The sequence below is a fragment of the Ischnura elegans genome, chromosome 12 (genome assembly GCF_921293095.1).
Source record: "Ischnura elegans chromosome 12, ioIscEleg1.1, whole genome shotgun sequence".
Classification (NCBI taxonomy): Eukaryota; Metazoa; Arthropoda; class Insecta; order Odonata; family Coenagrionidae; genus Ischnura; species Ischnura elegans.
Genome location: NC_060257.1, coordinates 94,014,520 through 94,020,519, shown reverse-complemented (window position 1 = coordinate 94,020,519; position 6,000 = coordinate 94,014,520). Strand labels below are relative to the sequence as shown.

At 42.2% G+C, this 6,000-nt stretch overlaps 1 protein-coding gene across 1 annotated transcript in view; it reads left to right on the top strand.

Annotated features, from left to right (window-relative positions):
* The first annotated feature begins 370 nt into the window (after positions 1–370).
* The window catches only part of LOC124168753 (inactive dipeptidyl peptidase 10), a 456,211-nt gene continuing 450,581 nt past the window's right edge, over positions 371–6,000 (top strand). Inside the window, exon 1 of the mRNA XM_046547022.1 lies at positions 371–1,070. The gene's annotated coding sequence lies outside the window, so the exon portion shown is untranslated. The remainder of the gene's footprint in view (positions 1,071–6,000) is intronic.

Genomic DNA, 6,000 nt, shown 5'->3' with positions numbered 1-6,000 from the left:
CTGTACAGACATTCAAGTTACTACCAAATGTTAGCAGCACGCTAAATATTAGAAATATCCCCACAGTAAGTACACACTCAAAGGCAGGCATACTAATTTCGAGCAGATGGCAATTGAAATTTCGATGTTCGCACGTCTCGACCATAATTACTCTGCACTATAGTAATCCAAAGCCTATGTTCTCGACTCACCCTTCCGCGGAACACGCACCTTTTTTTTCTCTTCAAGCGGTCGCAAGAGGTGTGGGGGAGGAAGGAGAGGTTCGCAGGATCTCCTCCGCGGCGCTGCTGTAGCGGGAGGGGGGGCGGGAGGGGAAGTTGCGGCAGAGGGGGCTGGACTGGCCCCTCGCCGCCCCCAAATACCCAAGGAAGAGCGCTCGCTAGATGGCGGTGGCGTAGAGCGGTGCGGGGGCTGCGTCGAAGCGAGATCCCGGGGAGCTGGTGCTGATTGATGCTAGCGCCCAGCTCTGCACTCGCCAAACACGCCTCTCGCTCGCTGACGGCACGCCGCCGGATGTACTGCGTGAGAGGAGACGTGGTCAGCCAGAGAGACGAAGCGGTGGGTCTAGTGGTTGTGCTCGAGTGTGGCGGAAAGGGCAAAGCGACGTGAAGAGCACAACCACTGACGGTTGTCATAAGAAAAGGGAAGGGGGAGGGCAGTGGTCTAGCATCTGCCGTCGTCCCCGGAGCAGAGCGCGGTCCAGATTGAGGCGGCAGATTGCTTGGTTGATCATCTCACGACCGCAACAATGACTGGAGTCCTTGAGGGATGCTCGCGGTTGGCTAGCGAAGGTCATTGTTGCGAAAAAGGTCTGATGCTTTTGCTAGTATCTTTGGATACCCCCGCCAGAATGAATCTATCTTGAGACAAAGTGTTAGTGGGTAGCGACTGTCTTCAGCGGAGTGCTGTGGAGGACCCCTTGGGCACAGTGGAGAGTGCTACTACAGTGCAGTGAGTGTTGAGTGTGTGGAAGTGGTGCCTTAGGTGGTCATCATCGGAGGGGCGCCACCACCATGCTGCTGCGGCCTCTCCTTGACCACCTCCCTCCGCCGAGAGAGAGCCTCTGACCGGTGAGTGGACGCGCTGCCATCGCTGTCATTTGTTCGTCGCTTTTGGTGCACCAAATGTTGTGACCGATAAAATTAATTTCAAACTACATTTTTCAGGAAGTGGAATGGTATTTCATTCAGGAATATCCTGAATAAAATACCATTAGTACAGAATATTGAAGAACATCAGTATGAATCCTTCGCTACCACCACGTCACTTGACACGGGTAATTATAATGCCGCTGCGAATATTAGAATCGAATTTCAATTCGCAGAAAGGCTGTTAACAATTACAGTATTTCCAGGAAAAAGATTGATTGATTTCAAATAATTTGAAAGTCCAATGACATAGCTATCGCCCCAGATATTTTTCCCGGCTCATTACGCCGCGTTTAATTTTTTAGTTGTCATTCATAAGTGCACAGGCATAATCAGGTCACAACGAATTGCGGAGTCTACGGCGAGCGAAAAAGGTCAAAGGCTGATTTAGTGATTTCAAATTTTTCATTTGTTGGACCGCGTGCGAATTTGCGCTTAACGAAATTACAAGCCCACATGCACCCATTATTTAAACATGAGGTTTGCTTGCCCTGGAAAGAAGACGCGAACGACTTAACACCACCGGAATTTCGGCTGTTAATCAAATAACCAGTCTAATCGCGGTTATTTTATGTCAACCAATGAGATTCTAAACTCGTTTCATGCAGCTTTTGGTTTTCTGAATAATAATAAGTACGTAAGAAAGGACGGCATAAGACAATAAAAAATAGGTTCATTAGCGATAACTATCATGCTGGAATTTTGAGATTTCTTAACCTGAAATCATGCCATACATGATAATGATGACTTTATAGTAGTTGAAACCCAGTTTTGGAATAATAGTTCCGTGGAACATTAAAATGTAGTTTATTTCGCACTATTGATATGTGGTTACTCCAAGTGAAGCATAAATAATTAATATATCAAATACTTGTTGTTAAATTATAAGTTCAAGATTAAATTGCGTAAACCACTCGCCTTTGTATAGTGTAGGTTAACATCTGCATCATGCACGAATTGTATCCCAACTAAATGTGAGACAAATTCCATTGATGTGAGTCATTCTTATATCTGATTGAAATTTAGAAGATAATCCGCGGTAGATTCAGTATCGTGATAGGGAGAATGAGGAGGTAAGTCAATCCAATATCGCGATTCCATTCGAAACTGCAACGTCCCCAGACTCGTACATTTTAGAAATAGCCATGAGTGAATTCAATTTCCAGAAGCAATGAATTGAATTCGAGGTGTACAAGTATTCATTGATTTATTATTGAAATGACGGAGCACCGTATAACAAACCAAGTACCCAAGTGGTCCTAATCACCCCCTACATTATGACGTTACACCCGTACAAGATCGCATATATGTAATCGTTGCGGCACCTTGATAATGGCTAAGTAAATTTGTCACCAATGAAATGCACAATGAAATTGCTGGAGAAATGTTCGAAGTAGACCCGTGATAATGATGTCATCCACCGTTGAATAGATGGGCAAACACTTCCCCCGCCGACACAAGCAAGATCAATGGTCACATCACGGCTGAGTCTAATCAGCTATTTTCTAATTAAATTACTTCCTTGGGTGCAATGAAACTGTGTCATCATTGTCCTGAGTCATTAATCCAGAAGATCGTTTTATCGCAACTATCCAGCCCGCTCTCCTTTCTTCTAACCTTTTCGTATTGATGCATTTCTTCTCGTTTACATGTCCTCTATAACTCATTCTGGGCCACTTGTCCTTCCACGATTGCCTTTGCCACAAGATGAGCTCAGCCAAGTCCTCCCGTTTCCTCCTTAGGGTTTTTAGGCGACTTCTATTTCTCCCACCATTCGCAGCACTTTCTCATTACTCACTCGAGCGATCTAATTTTATCATTCATCCTTATCTGTGGCACCACATTTCGAGTTTCTCTGTCGCTGTTAGACGTCGCGCCCCTATAGGAATATGCTCACTGGATTTCACTGCAGACGCGTTCATTTTTACGAATTGTGTCATTACGTCTATTATTCCATTCTCAGCTGAAAGCTCTCATCTTTATTAGTCAGCAAACCTAAGATTGGCTTTAAGCAGCTCCCTCCCATCCGCTTACCTTTTTATAGCGACGTATCTCTTCTCTTTTACATCCTTTAAAACCCTTTGTCCTATGTAACTCATTCGGGGCCGTGCCTTGCCCTTCTTCCCTTCCACCTGTCCTTCTACGATTGTTTTCATCAGGCCATCATGTCTCATAATGTGGCAAACTAAGTTGTCCCGCCTCCTCTTTAAGGATTTTAAAAAGCTTCTCCTCTCTCCCACTATTCTCTTCTTCGGTGTACTTGTGTTAATTAACTTCAATGAACTAATTCATGTCTATATGTATAATTGTGGCAGTTAAGAAAATAAAAATTATGAGCTCTGATACACGACGGTCGACAGCACAACATGATCAGGCCAGTGAAATATCATATTAAATTAGAACAACATCCGTCGGTCATGGGCTCAGCCACCTAATAATTGTAGGGGTATACTAAATTAAAATATAATCTCATTGTAGGGGAAGATAGGTTGCTGCAATTTAGACGTATAAAATGTCGCAAAGGGCTTCAGCTTAGACCCCTCAATATAAATCATGACCTTAAATGCCTCGTCGTTCTCTAAATATAGCAGCAGGAAAAACAAGTCGCACGGTTGGAAACCAGTGAACTCAACATTGTGTCCTGATGTTAACTTCCAAACATGGACACAGCCGCAACATAATTCATTCGTACAACAACGCCGCAGTGCCTAATCAATTTGGGCTATAGAATAGAATAGATATTTATTCATGCTCTGGGTACACCCTTGAGGCAAAACACAATTTACAATAATTGGCTCATCAAAAGCACAAAGTTCATGAAAATATCAAATAATAACAATAAATAAATCAATTTGGGCTATGAGAAGCTTGAATGGGGCCGCAAACTCACTTTCCAAAGAAAGCTGAAAACTGCCTATTTCTCGGGAAGCTCTAAACATCTTCAGATACAGTGACCATCCAAATCGTTAGGGGAAAAATAAATTAACACGGATTGAAACCCAGTCAAAGGAATTTAATCTTCAAGCCAGCTTGAAAAAACCCTGCTTGCTTGATTAAATGATTGCATGGCCGGTGGAGGCGACTCACTTGGTCAAAGGGTTAGCACCCTCGTGAGCAAACACGTGTGTTCGTAGTGTGTAAAATGTGACGCGAGGAAATTTAAAATCAATGAACACTGGAGGAAAAATCAGGCTCATAGCTAAATTAAATACAATTAGAGTACGTTTTCACTTTACTCAAGCATGAGATGTCGCATAGCTTCGCTTGAATGATACCTACCTCTTGGCACCCCAAATACACAGAAATAACACCGCATTACGCTTAGCGTACGCAAGTCACGTGACCCAATACCCACGTTACCATTGAGTCGCTCGAGGTATACGTTGAGACCAAGGTAATGACGTCACCCGCCCTTACCTTGGTCTTGGTCCTACCTTACGTTCTTACTCTAGCGGTAGCAACCGTCACAGTGTTTTTTTTTCTTATGCATTTAGGGATGATTCTATGGTACCACTAACTCAAGGTATATCGTCCACGTGACCGGAATGAGACCCACTCAGCGCATGACGTCACTGGAGTGCAATTCCTTCAAAATATAATGATTTATAAAATGAAGAACGATGTTCGTGCGACAAGAGCATTGGCGCTGAAGTTGAGGATGAAAGCTCAGATAACTTAGCATCTGATTACGTCAGAATGGTGATTGGTCAGGCACATACATACAATTTAAAATTGAATCAGGAATGACATATTTTTTCACTTTTGATGTGCAAAAATATTCAATTAGCGTATTAAGTACAACAAAAATTGAAATTTTACACTAAGAGAACCGCTACAAGTATGAGCTAACCTCACCGCATAAAAGTTAACAATTAAGCTCAGCAAATCAGAAAGTTTCCTATATTCTCTGTAGACGTATTATTCATCAATATATTATGTAATTAACGAAGCAATTTCTGAATTAATGGTGTTAGTAGCAATAACAGGCTCTGTAGGGAATATTTCATTCATGCATTCTTTTCATCTTTTATCAAGTGGAGACTATCTTGACAATAACATGTTTATATTACGCAGTAACATTATTTTCTTCGTACACATGCCACGGTAGTAATCAACATAGCCTTCACCATTAGTTCTATATCTAAAATATGTAGAAGGCTTGACTTCTTCGTCAGTTCCATTATTTTAGCAGATTGATCCCAGGGATTATAAATAAACCCTCATACTCGTCGTGAAAGTAAACAACACTCCTTGGCTACCAATCCGCTGATATGCACCTGTTGATACAGAATTGTAAAGACCAATGACGTCACCACTCGATACGCAACTATGTCTTAGTAGTACCATGGCTGATTCCTTAACACGCAGAAGCGCATTCAATAACAGCCATAAAAAATATAACAAACTATAATCGAAGCACGTCGCGAAAGATGCAACTGTGATCACTGTATCACATCATTGCGGCTATCAAAGGCTAATTTTGGATAATAACAGCCGCGGAAATAGTATTAATCCATTTTCTATTTTATACGAATGCCATTTGAAAACGGTGGGTCTCACAGTCGCTTCATTTCGAGACTAGGCATGTTACTGGTCATGCATGGACGGACCGGAACGACTATTAATGATTAGTATCTCATTATATGTAAATATGTATCGAATATGTTCACCGAAAACGCCGCGCAATTATTCCTGTGCAAGAATGATTGTATTTCGGAGAATGGAAGTTTTGTAAATGACGTAATTTATGTGACAAATTGAAATTCTGGGCCTACCTTTGTGGAATCCTGCCATACTAGTGGAAATTGTTTGATATGACGTTGTTACAGCACATGTTTGCAGAGAGGGGATG